The sequence below is a fragment of the Callorhinus ursinus genome, unplaced genomic scaffold, assembly GCF_003265705.2.
Source record: "Callorhinus ursinus isolate GAN/ISIS: 27379988/994484 unplaced genomic scaffold, GSC_fseal_2.0 scaffold467, whole genome shotgun sequence".
Taxonomy (NCBI): domain Eukaryota; kingdom Metazoa; phylum Chordata; class Mammalia; order Carnivora; family Otariidae; genus Callorhinus; species Callorhinus ursinus.
Window position 1 is genome coordinate 10,305 of NW_027397522.1, and position 13,901 is coordinate 24,205.

The window sequence follows — 13,901 nt, forward strand, 5'->3', positions numbered from 1 at the left end:
GTTTATTTGTCATAAAATTTCCCTTATTTGATATTGGAATCCCCGATGGATTACACATCAGATGTAATAATAGAGGCCCTTTAGGAATTATGGGCACAATCTCGGGGCCGAGATCCGTGGACCTGCTGGGACACCACAGCCTGAACCCAGACAGGACAGGGCTGGTTCCTCCTGAGACCCACACAGAAAACAGGGAAATGCAGAAAGCTGGAAGACACACCACAAAGGGCAAAAGCATTGCTCACAACCCAAGGCCAGAGAAAGGTTTCACTTGATTCTGGTCCAGACTACGCTCCCAGTCACTGCGTTCCACAGAGAAGGAAACCAAAGACATGCAATTCCAAGGCGGAAGGCTAGGCACGCAGGGAATATGTGTCAGAGATAACGGTAACTCCTGGGGAAGGACTCCGGCAAAGGAAACCCGTTGGAGTCAGCGCTGGTCACCCTCAGACTGGCAGGTGTCTGGTCTGGTGACCAACAGCCCTGGAGAGAACGTGAGGAAGTAGAGGTCCCCTGGAGAGAATGGTGACAGGCACCCCTGTCTGGGAGAACAGTGAGGAATACCCATCCAATGCTATAGGTGCACCCATCCTCAGCCTCGAGCTCAGCCCTGGAAACTCTGACTCGGTTTTTTACACACATATTGTCAGGAGTGTTCATCACAGCAGTGGTGGAGAGAGCAGGGATTGGAACAACACTAATGCCCAAGGAGATGGATGGGATCCACGGACCCAGTTCTCACGATAGAATGCCCTGCAGCTAATGTCCCAATGTCATCTGGGGCACAGGATCCAGGAAGCCCATCCTAAGACCCACCCCTCCTGCCACCCTGCCCCTGGGAACATGGAGAATTGTTTGAGGAGGAGGGGGAGAGGATCCAGGATAACAACAGGTCCAAGGGGAAGGAAGGTCAGCACTGGGAGGACAGATGGATGTGCCCTGAGCCAACATCCAGGGCCCGGGCGGGCTATGATGCCCTCGGACTTCACCCCAAGTAAGGACTCCTGATTTATGGACCCAGCTTCTGTGGACTTACTCCCTCCCTCATTCATTCTCTCCCTCATTCATTCCCCACCTCCAACCCTCCCTCCCCCTCCCTCCCTTCCTCCAACCCTCCCTCCTTCCTCACTCATTCAGCAGAGGTTCTGGGGTCCCTGCTGTGTACTGAGCACTGGGGCTCCCTCAGTGAGCACCCCCCAACCCACATGGTCATGTCCACTGTGGGAGGTGGGAGGGGCAGTTCTCAGGGTTAGCACTGGTGATGAGCACCAGGAATCGGCTCCTGAAAACAGAGGCCAGTTGCACAAGGCAAGGAATGGAAGACCCATGCTTAGCACTTCCTCTAGAAAATTCTAGTCCTGAAAAGTAAGTATATCCTAGACTACATGCAATGTGAGTTCTACTGGCAGGTACCTACTGATTCCTAGAACCAACAAAGAGGAAATCATACAGTGTCGACTGGGGTGTTGTGACCCAACATTTCGGACCAAATGACAATGTTTCAGCCAACATCTCCAGGGCCTCTGAGTTTTACCAAGGGTCTCTGCGATTCTCTGATCCTTCCATCAACCTCCCTGGGAAGCTCTGTCCTGTCATCTTCCTTCTCTCCTGCCTCTTCTGGGACCCTTCCATGACCTACCCACCGAGGCCACCCCCTCCAGGACTTCCTGTGCTCCCTGGCCTGAGACCCACATCCCACGCTGGGTCGTGCCAGCCCGGTGCAATTTGCAAGGACTGTGTGCTCATTCTGGGGTCACTAGCCATCTCCCTTGCAGTGGTCTGCCTCTTCCTGTGCCGGGTCTCCTCTGAGCAGTCTGTGAGGTTGGACTATGCCTATGTCACGGGCATGGAAGCGAGAGTCCAGGAGGTCCAGACAAATTGCTCCCAGTCCAGGGTGTGGAGCCTGGGTCAAGGATGGTCGGCGAACAGAGGAAGCCTTGGGCTCAGGGAGACTGAGGGAGGATGTGGCACAATGAGCCTGCAGGAGCAGAGGGAGCACTGTGGGGGCCTGGTGCTCAGGCCTGCTGGGAGACCACATCTCACCCACACCAGTTCTGTCCCCAGGGCTGGAGGTTGTCAGGGTAGCCACCCTCCGAGGCTGCAGGCTGACAATGACTGACAGGAAAGGAGGTGCACCTGAGGCAAGAGAGAAACCTCAGGCAGAGAGGAGGGGGCTGGTGCCCCACAAGCAGCTAGAGGAACTCGGGGTAGCTACCCTCCCAGGCTGCAGAAAAGCAATGGCTGGCAGGAGAGGAGTCACCTGGTGCAGGAGAGAGCCCTCAGGCAGAGAGGATGGGGCAGGCTCTCCCCCAGGAGCAGTTGCACTGGGGCAGGCTGAGGGGGCTTCCGTGGACAGCAGTAGCTGCAGCTGGGGTCTCCACACAGACCCCCTTCTCAGGCTCAGCACAAGCTTGTCTGGATGGCCTTTGTACCCCAAATTCAAAGTCTGGCCCGGGACCCTCCTCAAGCCCCAACTCCCAATCCTTTGACCTCAGGTCTAGTGACAAGAAATGGCCAATAGTTTAGGTGGGGTTGGGTGCACAGGGACATTTGCTTTCCTGGCCCATGCTGTAACATTGCTGGCATTTTAAAGATCTCAGAGCTTTGACTCAAAATCCATAGGATGCCAGGGACCCGAGTCAGCTTTCTGGAAACCTGCCTCTGGGCCTTGCAGCCCTCCCATCCCACCAGTTCTGCTCAGAATCCCTCCAGGTCACAGACCCACAGTCTTGGCTCCTCAGATGGCCCAGACAATGCACCTTCAAAAAGCGATCCCGGTGGGGCAGCAGGACACACTGTGGATTCCAGCAAATCCGCCTCCCAGGAACTGAGGGTGCTGCTGGAAGAACTGTCTGAAAACAGCCATGTTAGGGTTCCAGGAAGATATCTGAGGCACAGGTGTAACTGAGGAGAACCTGAAGCTCAGATAGGGGCAGTAAGAGCTTCCAAACACTTCTTCCTTAAAGCTCCTCATTCCTCAGCCTTTCTTCCGTTGATTCTGCTCAGTTTATATTTGCCCCAACTGTTATCCATTGCCTAAGGTAACAGAGACTTATGCATACCTTTAAATGTTTTGGACATTGAATGTCCTCCAGTAGCCACTTCACTGCTGGGAGAGTTGTTAGCAAGCAAGAAGTCCCAGAGGACTCCAAGGGTCTGGACTTGGTGTTTCCCTCTCCTGAGATGGGGACACCTGTGGGAGGTGCAAGTGGTCAGCTGGGGGAGGGGGCAGGAACCTGACGTGGACAGATGGGGTATAGGTGAGGCCCGAGGCCCCCGGAGTATGTGCCTGGTATCCGGACTGAACAGGTCTTCAAAGCTGCAGACTGGCTGCGATCATCTTCAGGCTGAGGAGAAAGGTGAGGGGAGCAGAGGTGACTGAGGAGGTTCGGCTCAGATAGGAGAGGGCTGAGCCACACTTTTGGGTGTAAAGTGGGTCAGGTTCAGGCTCACAGGGACAGACCTTGAGGCCATTATGCCATGTGAAATAAGCCAGTCCCTAAAGGACGCAAACCGGAGGACTCCATTTGTGAGGGATCGAGAACACTCCCATTCACAGAGGTGGAAGGACCTGCTGGGTGGCGGGGCAGGGAAGGGGAATGGGGAGTTAGGGTCTCGTGGGTAGAGGTTCAGTTTGGGATGATGAAAACATTGTGTCAATGGACAGAGGTAGCCGGTGCAGAACAGGGAATATACTTATTGACACTGAAACAGGCTTCATGGTATCAGGTGTATGTCCCTTATACCACAATACAAAAGAAGTGAGTCAGGATGTCGGGGCCATCGCGAGTCCCTAGAGGACCCAGGAGCAGGGAGCCTGTATCTTAGTTCTTGCTCTCATGCTCTGCCCCTTGTTGGGTGACTGAGCTCAGTTATGGCTTGCTAAGACACAGCACAGGCAGCTGGTCCAGAGAAAGTGCACAAGTGCAAACCCACTGGTAGACACTGAGGATCCCAAAGGGATGCGTATCCAGACAGAGCGAGTGCCCACAGTTCACAAACACCAGCACAGAAATAGCCATTTAAAACCAAGGCAGGAACCTTATATAGCCCAGAGGGCTCCACGCTCCTGGAGGCTGAGCTAGTGGCCGCGGCCAAGGCCTCTGCTGGGGAGGGCCCTGGGGGTCTGGGAGGTGGCTCGGCGCACCCTTGACCCTGAAGCCCCATGGCCGCGGTGAGGTGTAAGGACTGGAAGGGAAGACCCAGCCAGCACCCGTTCTGGCTCCATGCCTGCATCAGGGCTGCTCCCAGCCCCAACATACAACATTTGTTGAGAACCACGGAGAAAACCATTGTTCTTTTCAAGATGGTTGCCCAGCATTGACACAGAAAAACATCCGACATAAAACTGGAGCTGTTCACAGCAGCAAAGGACCCGGAAGTGATCAATATGTAGTAACCACAAAGAGACGAACTTGTGCCCCCAGGCATGTCTCCTGTGCGCAGGCCTGGTTGGGGCGCTGGCGTGCCTGTGCAAGCAGTGCTGAGCTCCACAGTTTCCCTCAAGTGGACAGAAGTAGGAATATGCTCTGACCGATACGCTCAAGGCAGCACCCACTGATGGAGAAGGGGGCAGCCCCTCGTGACTTCCAAATGTCCTGGTGATACTTGGGCACAGCCACAAATCTCAGCTTCTTCATGACAGAGGCCAGCCCATCAGCTGCGGGTCTCAGAGGTCCTTCAGTGGATAGCCCAATACCGCAGGTCCCACAACTCCTCCGGGGACAGCCCCTCATGAGTTCTGGGTGCCCTGTTGATTCTTGGGCACAGCCATGGATCTCAGCTTCTTCATGACCCGGGGAATGATGGGGAGTCCAGCCCAGTAACCGTGTGTCCCACAGGTCCTCCGGGGACAGCACCTTGGTGGGCCTGTGGCCCAGCAGATACCTGTTCAGGTGGCTCTTATCAGGCCACACAGCCTCAATCCCATTGGCCCAGTTGACCACCATCTCCTGGTGACAAGCCGAGGTCAGTCGGGGAAACTCCACCACCAATACCACAAAAAAGGCCCCCATGTATTAAAAGTTGCCCTGGTACCTGGGAATGTGGGTCTGGGACTGTGGTCAGCGCTCGTAGGTAAAGTCCTCAGGAGCTACCCAGTAGAAAACGAGGTGTGCGGTGCCAAAGAGGGGGGACAGGATCAATATACCCACATGGTCCCAGAACTTCATTCCCACATCCACGTCCACGGACACCAGGTCATTCACGTCACAGAGGAAGCGCTGCTCGCGGAAGCAGCTGATCATCGCTATGTGCTGCATGGACATATCCTGCCAGAGCCGGATGCCGCGGGCCTCGACGACCACCACCCTCTGGCCCTCCCAGAGTGGCACACAGGGCACAGCAATCAGCTGGTCGGTGAAGATGTAGTAAGTGACCCTGTGTCCACCATGAGGACAACCACCCTCCGGCCTACCTTGAGGGGCACACGGGGCCCGGCAGCTGGCTGATTGGTGAAAATTTAGTAGGTGACCCCATGCCCCAGCATGTAGTGCTTCTCTGCTCTCTGCAGGAACAGCTCCAGGAAGACCATGCATCCACAGGGGCAGTGGACAGGGCAGGAAGAGGGTCACTGCCAGAGGCTGGCAACAGGACACCACAATTGGGGCCATGGATGTGTCCACCTTCTTCAAGGGGGCAGGCCCTGGGCTGCTTTAAGCAACGGTCACCTCCTGACATTCCTGAGGAAATCTGCCAGCAGGACCTCCCTAATATCTGTTCCCAGAGATGGGGGCCATCAGCAGCCTGTCTTCTAAAGGGGGGCGTGAGGCTTCGGAGGCTGAAACCCATGCTGGAGCCATGAACACTACCCCTGTGCTGAGCTTCTGTGCCAACCCTGTAGGTGCCCTCCACTGGTCACCCCCCTGCAGATCCCATCCCACCTTCCAGGAAGGAAGCACCTTTGGGCACAGCCCTCATTTCTATGTCTTACAGAGCGGCTAGAATTAGAGGGGCTGGCCACCTGTCCCAAATTACTTTGAGTGGGCTGCCACTGGACCCCACAGACCTGTCTCCACTTCTTGTAGGGTCCTCCCTGGAAGGCTACTGAGCATCCTGCTGACAAGGTGCTCAGTAAGCCACTGGTATTCCTAGGAGTAGTCACCCTCAAACTCTGCCACATCAGGAATCAGGTCCAGCCTGTGAACAGGGAAGGCTAAAGAGGACACCAGGAAGAAGAAGGGGCTTGCTTAGGCCCCAGGCTTGAATCCAAGGGTGTAAGCTTCCAGGTCCAGGTCTACATCTCCCCCCCAACAAAGAGTTCAAAGACTTATCCAACCACGTCCCATGGCTGGTCCCCCTTTAAGGGTACTACCGGCTCCCCCCTGTGAGGACAGCAGCTCCCCCATTATAGGCAAGTGTGGTGAGCCCCTCTGAGACTGATGTTTTTGCATAGGCGCTAAGGCTACTTCCTTGGGCCTGCCCCATACCCAGCAGGTTAGTAAATCGCTCACACAGGGAAGGCGGTCACTACATTAAATAGGGGATAAGCACACTCAACCAGCACACATGGGTCAGGTCACCAGAGGGCAAGTCCAGAACCAGCCAATGGGGAAACAATTCAGATATGAAGCGGGGGGATAGAAGAGTGATCCCGGCAGATGGCAGAGCAAAACCAAAGGCTTGTAGTCAGGCCCAGGGCACAGGTGGATGACCACACACTTGGGTGGCCCACAGAAGGGTGGCTGTGGTGGAAAAGGTGAGGCTGGAGAGGACGGGTAGGAGGGGATCATACCACAGAAAGGCCAAAAGGTTATGTTCCGAAAATATCACTCTAGTTACCAGGGGAGAATGGGTTCTGTGCAGCAGAGGACAGGGAGACCCTAACCTTAACCCTAATCCCTAACTCCTAACCCTAGCCCTAACCACTATTACCAACCCCACAAAATCAGCAAAATACATTCCTGTACCTTTCTTAAAAGAGATGTAAGAAGCCAGATCAGAAGAATTGCAAAATCAAGAGCTCATAAATAGACTGTGCACCCTAAGCAAGTGACTGCACAAACACCTCAAAGGTTATTCAATAGAGTAAAACAAGCAATGTTATACAGCACAATGAATTCTTAAATAAAAACATGTGGTCATATTAATTGATGTGGAAAATGTTCTAACCAAAGTCCAATGTCTGTTGCTGATATAAATACTCATGAAAGCAGGAATAAGGAATAATTTTCTCATTAAATCTCTAGCAAACACATGCTTAAGTCTGAAGTTGGAGAGCTCTACTCTGAAATCAGGAAGAAGGACAGCATGCTGGTTTTCACCTGTTGCTCAATATTGGACTGAAAGTTCTACCCAGAATGATAAGCCAAGAAAGAAGGCATCCACATATGAAAGGAAACACTAGAACTCTGTCTCTTCAGAGACCAGGGATGACATCATCTTATATAGAGCTTCCTAAAGAATCAACAAAAAATGATTACAGCCAGTTACCTAATTCAGCACAGTTACAGGACAAAATATCAATACACAAAAATATCTCTTATTTGTATACACTAGCAATGAATCATCCAAAAAGGAATTTAAGAAAACAATTCCATTTTAGGGAACATCAACATTAACCAAATATTTAGTTATAGATGTAATCAAGGTGCACATCTTGTACACTGAATGTTACAAAACATTGCTGAAAGTAAGGGAAACCTAAAGAATTCTGAAGACACCCCATGGTGATGAAAAAACATGCTATTTATAAGATGGCATTAGAACACAAGGCGATGTGGAAATTCAATGTGTTCCCAAGAAAATTCACAAAGTCCTTTGGGAAGAAATGCACAAGCAAACCATAAGAGTCGTATGGAATTTCAAGGGACCACAAGATAGCCAGAACAATCTTGAAAAAGAAAATCAAAGGTAAAAGGTCATACTTCCAAAGTTCAAATCTAATACAAAGCAACAGTCAAGAAAACGTTGTAATGCTGTCGTAAAGTTAGGCATTCACCATGAAGCAAATAATACATTATAGGTTAATTAATTGAATTTAAATTTAAAAATATTTAAATAAATATATAAAATTACAATTTTATTGTTATGCATACCCTTTTCAAAAGGTATGCATACAGATCAGTGGGATTTAACTGAGACCAGAAATAAATCCCTTCTTCTATGGTCCACTGAATTTTGACAAGGGTGGACAAAATTACATTGGGGGACAAATGGTTATCCATGTGCAGAGGAATGAAACTGGACACTTACCTCATTCCACATAGAAACGTTAGCTCAAAATAAGTAAAGGCTTAAATGTAAGAGGTAAAATTATAAACTCTAGAAGAAATAAATAGGGATAAATCTACATAACTTTGGATTTAGCAATACTTTTAGCTCTGATAGCAAAGCATAAGAAAAGAAAGAAAAATAATATCCTCAAAATTAAAAATCATTTCAGCATGCCTGGGTGGCTCAGGCAGTTAAGCATCTAACTTAATTTTGGCTCAGATCATGATGTCAGGGTCATGATATCAAACCCCATGTTAGGCTCCACGCTGAGTGTAGGGCCTGCTTGAGAGTCTCTCTCCCTCTCGCTCTGCCCCCGACCGCTCACACACTCTCTCTCCCTCACTCTTAAAAAAATGTAAATAAAAATTACAAATCTTTGTACATCAGAAGTGACTATCCTGAAAGTGAAAAGACAGCCCCCAGAAGGAAATATTTGTACATTATGTATCTAGTAAGAGTCTGTTGTCCAGAATACGTAAAGAGTTTTATAACTCCTCAACAAAAAGACCACCTAATTTTAAAATAGACAAAGGACTTGGATAGACCCTTCTCCAGAGAAATCATGGGGATTTGGGTTTTTAATGCATACAGAGTCTCCCTCAGGGAGAATGAACTTGTTCTGGAGAATGAGGTACAACCGTGGGAACTCAGCTAAGGCCAGAGCATTGTGTAGAGGGGAAAGACAAGCGGTGGAGTGAGAGAGGGAGAAGCAGGCTTCCCACCGAGCTTGGAGCCCGATGCGGGGCTCAATCTCAGGACCCTGGGATCATGACCTGAGCTGAAGGCAGATGCTCAGAGACTGAGCCACCCAGCTGTGCCATGTTAGTCTTGTTTTATTTTGAGTTATATACTTGAGCCTTGAGCAACTCGGGCCTGAAATCTGTGGGTCCACTGATAGGTGGATTTTTTTCCCTGGTGAATACAGTATGGTACTATGAATGCATTTTTTCTTCCTTGTTATTTTCTTATTAACCTTTCCTTTTCTCTAGTTTACTTTATTGTAAGAACTTAGTATATAATATATCCAACATTCAAAATATGTGCTAATCAATGCTTTATGTTGTTGGTAGGGATTCTGGTCAATATTAGGCTATCAGTAGCTATGTTTTTTTGGGGGGTGGTCAAATGTTATATGCAGATCTGTGGCTTCATGTGGGGTCAGCATCACTGACCCCCACAGTATTCAAAGGTCAGCTGTATTTCAGAGCTGGGGGTAGACAATAATTTTTAAGGGGTCTTGAGCTTTATTTTTATTTTTTTAAAGATTTTATTTATTTATTTGACAGAAAGAGACACAGCAAGAGGGGGAACACAATCAGGGGGAGTGGGAGAGGGAGAAGCAGGCTTCCCACGGAGCAGGGAGCCCGATGTGGGGCTCGATCCCAGGACCCCAGGAACATGACCTGAGCTGAAGGCAGACACTTAACGACTGAGCCACCCAGGCACCCCGGGATTGGGCCTTTAAAGATCTTAGTTCAAAACTCAGATTAGCTGGGATACTGGGCAGTGCAGTGGGGTGGGTTTGGGGGGAGGCCTTTATGAGATACTCCAGCCTGAGAGTAGCTGATGTCCCAGTGGGTCATTACCTGACTGCATGTGGGAACCACCTGGGGAGAAGCACAAATGGGAGGACAGGCAGGTGCCCAGAAATTTCAAGCTCCTCTACTGACCACAGCTTGTGGCCAGGGTGGCCATGTCCACTCTGGGTGCCCTAAATTGACCCAGCCTTGCAGGTTCCCGGGCGGATCACCTTGCAGAACTGCAGGAAATGAGAATTAGCCTTCCCACCTACCCAATCTCCTCCCCTGCTGAAATTGGAGCTCTCCATCTTAACTCTTGGACCTTGTTATAGCATCCCTGTGAGGGTCACGGGACAGGAGGGGGCTCCTGGCACACAGGACAGAGTGCGGGCTTAGTAGCTAAACAGATGTGAGTTCGAATGCTGACTCTGCCCTGTACCAGCTCTGTCATCTGGGAAAGGCTCTGAACTGCAGTTGCCCCCTGCAAAGTGCGGCGGGGGTAATGCCGCCTACCTGCAGGATGTCCATGAAGCTCATGGAGGGGAGGCTGGGAGAAGCGTGTATCCCCTCTGCCCCAGCTCTGCAGCTGGGTGCACGAGGGTCTCCCTGGCTCTGCCATCTTGGCATCAGCCCTCCTGTGTACATGGCAACTCATGGGCTCCCTCACACTTCCCACACCAGGTCCGGCTCCACCTTCTCGCTGTAGGTTAACACCCCCTCCCCAGGAACAGTGGAGGTCTGCCCTTGCTGTGCCAGGGTCTCATTGATGCTTCTCCCCTTGCCTGCCTTCCACCGTGGTTCCACCGTGACTGAGTGCAGTGCAGGCTACTTTCCCCCCTCCATTGCCTGTGAGGCCACTGTCCACCCGCCCAGAGATCCCTGGTACTCTCCACGCCGGCCCCTTCCAACCACCCAATCTAGTATTGTGGCCACAGCCAGCTCCAGAAACCCAGCAGCATTATGTAATGCCTTGCTAAGATCTGCACTGGCCCCGACTCACTGTCGGCCCCTAGGATTGGGCCCAGTCCTGCCTCTACAGCCCCCTCTCGCTTACTCCCTCACTCACCTCAGATCCTCCCACCTGGGCCCTCCCTCCTCAGGACCTTTGCACATACTGTTCTCTTTCCTGGAATTCTCTCTCCTAGATACATAATGAGCTCTGACTCAATTATCCCTTGTTTAGGGGGTTGAGTACCCACCCCACCAGATTCAGTCCCCTGCTATGCATTCTTGTACCTCCTTATACTTTTCCAATAAAAGCCTTGACCATGAGATTCATGGCCATTTATCCCACTAAACAGTAAACTCCATGAATGAGGGCCAGGCTGAATTTTGCTCATCATTATAACCCTTCAGTTGTTGTGGTGCCTGGCACAAGAGAGGAACCATTTGGACTGAGTTTATAGGCTATGTGGGCTTGTGTCTCTCGTGTACCCGTGAATAGTTCCTTTAAGGAGCAAGTGCGGAGTAACAACAGGGAAATGGTCCAGTTTACCAGATGCGTGAGTGCCTACTGGGGCACTTTTAATCACAGATAAAATACAGGACCCCTGCTTAGAATCTCAGCCAGGTAACAAATGACTTTTTAGGATATGTTCCTAATATTGTACGGGACATTGTTATACAAAAATTACTTGTTTATGTGATATTCTACCATGACTGGGCAACCAGTACCTTTATTTGCTAAATCTGACCACCTTGTGCTGGAGCGTGCCCACTTCTTTTGATGCTTCTATGCCCTTCCTTCCTCCCTGCACCGTACTTGCTCAGGTGCCGGCAAGAATAAGATCCCCTGCCCTCAAGGAACCCGCAGTCTAGTGTAAGAGACGAGACCGCAAACACAAATCTCTGAGGCAATGCCAAGTCTATTTCTGAGAATTTAGAGGCTCTGGATGGAATAGGGACAGCCTTAGAATTTAGCAGAGACCATAGATCATGGCACAGAAAAGCAAGTCCAGAAATAAACCCACATTTCATAAGACTATAGATTTGAAATCACTGATGAAAGGATTATTCAGTAAGTTATGTTAGGGCAATTCATTAACTACCTGGATAAAATTAAGTTAGATCTTCATTGCTTTGAGCCTTATACCCCCATATTTTCTCTGTCTCCTCATTTTGTCTGATATGGTATTTGTTTCTGTGCATTAGGTCGGCTGTGTCTCCTGGTCTTATAGAGAAGGTGTCCCGTGGGGCTAGGCAGCACTGTCACCCTCGTCACCAGACCCTGTGTCCCCTGTCATGAGTGCTGCAGGAGTGCTGAGTGACAGTGCTTGCCCTCGGGCCGGCTGTTGGCAGTGACCGGCCTCCATAACTGGGGGCCTGCTGGTACCAGTGCGGCTGCTGGGAGGCCTGGCCTTAGGTGACGGGTTTGCTGGGGGGGGATTGCCAGATCAGATACAGAACCCCTACTCCCAGCACAGTGAGGCAAGAGGCCCAGCCCCAGCTTTTGTGTGTGCGCTGCTGGGTCGCACTCTCTCCCATCCTCCCCGGACAGGAGTCTCCTTGCAGGAATGCTGGTCCCAGCCAAAGTGCCCGCCAGGAATGGTGGGGCCTGATCCACTTTGTAGGGGCACCTGCTGGGGTGGGAGTGTTGGGGAGGTGGGTCCACAGGGGACCAGCAGGGTGTGGAGTGCTAGCAAGATAGATGGAAAGCGTGAGTATTGGCTCCTGCCAACACCAGGGTAACTTCAGAAGGAGGGCAGAAGGGTGCTGAGGGCTGGGCATTCTGATCCCAGAGAAAGCCCCTACCGATCCTTGCCCTCCAGCACACACGCTATGTTAGACAATAAATCTCCAAACTGCTTCCCCCATGCTAGGTGTCAGATGGGCTGACGCCCTATGCCGGCGGTGTAAGAGGGGAGCCTCCAGCTCTCCCAGAGTGATGTCCGCCTAATTTTCAAAGTTCCCCAAGATAAGCTGTGAAGATTTTCAAAGCCAGACATTATGCAGGTTCATCTTCCTGGGGAGGTCCTCAGACGTGGGGTACACGATGTGGGGCTTGGTTGCCTCACTCCTCACGGAGGATCTCTGCGTCTCTGATATTCTTTTGGATTGTGGCTATTTGTGCTTGGGTTTTGGCTCCGGACTTCGTCTGAGCCCCCGCTGCCCTGTGGATGTGGCCCTCTCCTCAAGCCCCTCACTGCAGAAGGCCTGTCCTCCAGTCTTCAGGTCCTTTACAGAGTGGGCAGCGTTCCGATTGTGTCGTCGTGTCCATGGGAAGAGGTGAGCTCAGATCTTCCTGGTCACTCGTTCTCTCCACTGTCATCTGCACACTCATATTTTTAATTAGGTAGGAAATTAGAGAGAACGAGAAACCAGAAAGCTTTTAATGCTATTTTTAAAATATTTCCCATGTAGTTCTCTTTACCGATTTTATTTTTTTTAAAGACTTGCTTTGAGATAGAGAGAAGGAGAGACAGCGAGAGAGGGAACACAAGCAGGGAGGGGAGGGAGAAGCAAGCTCCCCACAGAGCAGGGAGCCAAACGTGGGGCTCGATCCCAGGACCCCAGGATCATGACCTCACCTGAAGGGAGCTGATTCACTGACTCAGCCACCCAGGCGCCTTTACAGATGTTATTTTGTCATCCTGCTGACTCCTGGACTACATGGCTTCAGGTGGGAAACTGATCTAAGCTTACTGTTGATCCCTGGCACATTGCGAATTGCTTCTCTTGGACTTTTCTCAGTGTTTTTTCTCTTGGTTCTTGGCAGTCTGAGTCTCTGTGATGCATCCTGCTTGAAGCACATGGAAATTCTCGAGTATTTAGATTCATGACTTTCAGTACATTTGCAAAGTTTTCAGCCATTCTTTGTTCCAATTGCCTGTCTGACATTGACCTCCTACCTTCCCTTCGGAGACTGCTGTGTTGCTGGTGCTCCTGATGGACTCACCTGGGTAGCTCAGGCAGGTGTTCATTTTTTTTCCCTTCAGTTCCCTCCATTTTGAGCTGTTTTCTGTGAGTTGTGTAAGATAATGGCCCAAATCCTTTCTTTCTCTCTTCTTGTTTTTATTTTTATTTTTAGTTTCACTACATTGTCATGAGAAAGATAGTTGAAATGATTTCAATCTTCTGAAATTTGTTAAGCCTGGTTTTGTGAACTAAAATGTCATCGATCCTGGGGAATGTTCCATGTGCATTTGGGAAGAATGTACATTCTTTTTC

The 13,901-nt window shown here is 50.6% G+C and overlaps 1 pseudogene; it reads right to left on the reverse strand.

The window, feature by feature from the left end:
- Positions 1-4,732: 4,732 nt before the first annotated feature.
- LOC112817382 (histo-blood group ABO system transferase-like) lies at positions 4,733-5,533 on the reverse strand (annotated as a pseudogene).
- Positions 5,534-13,901: the final 8,368 nt, after the last annotated feature.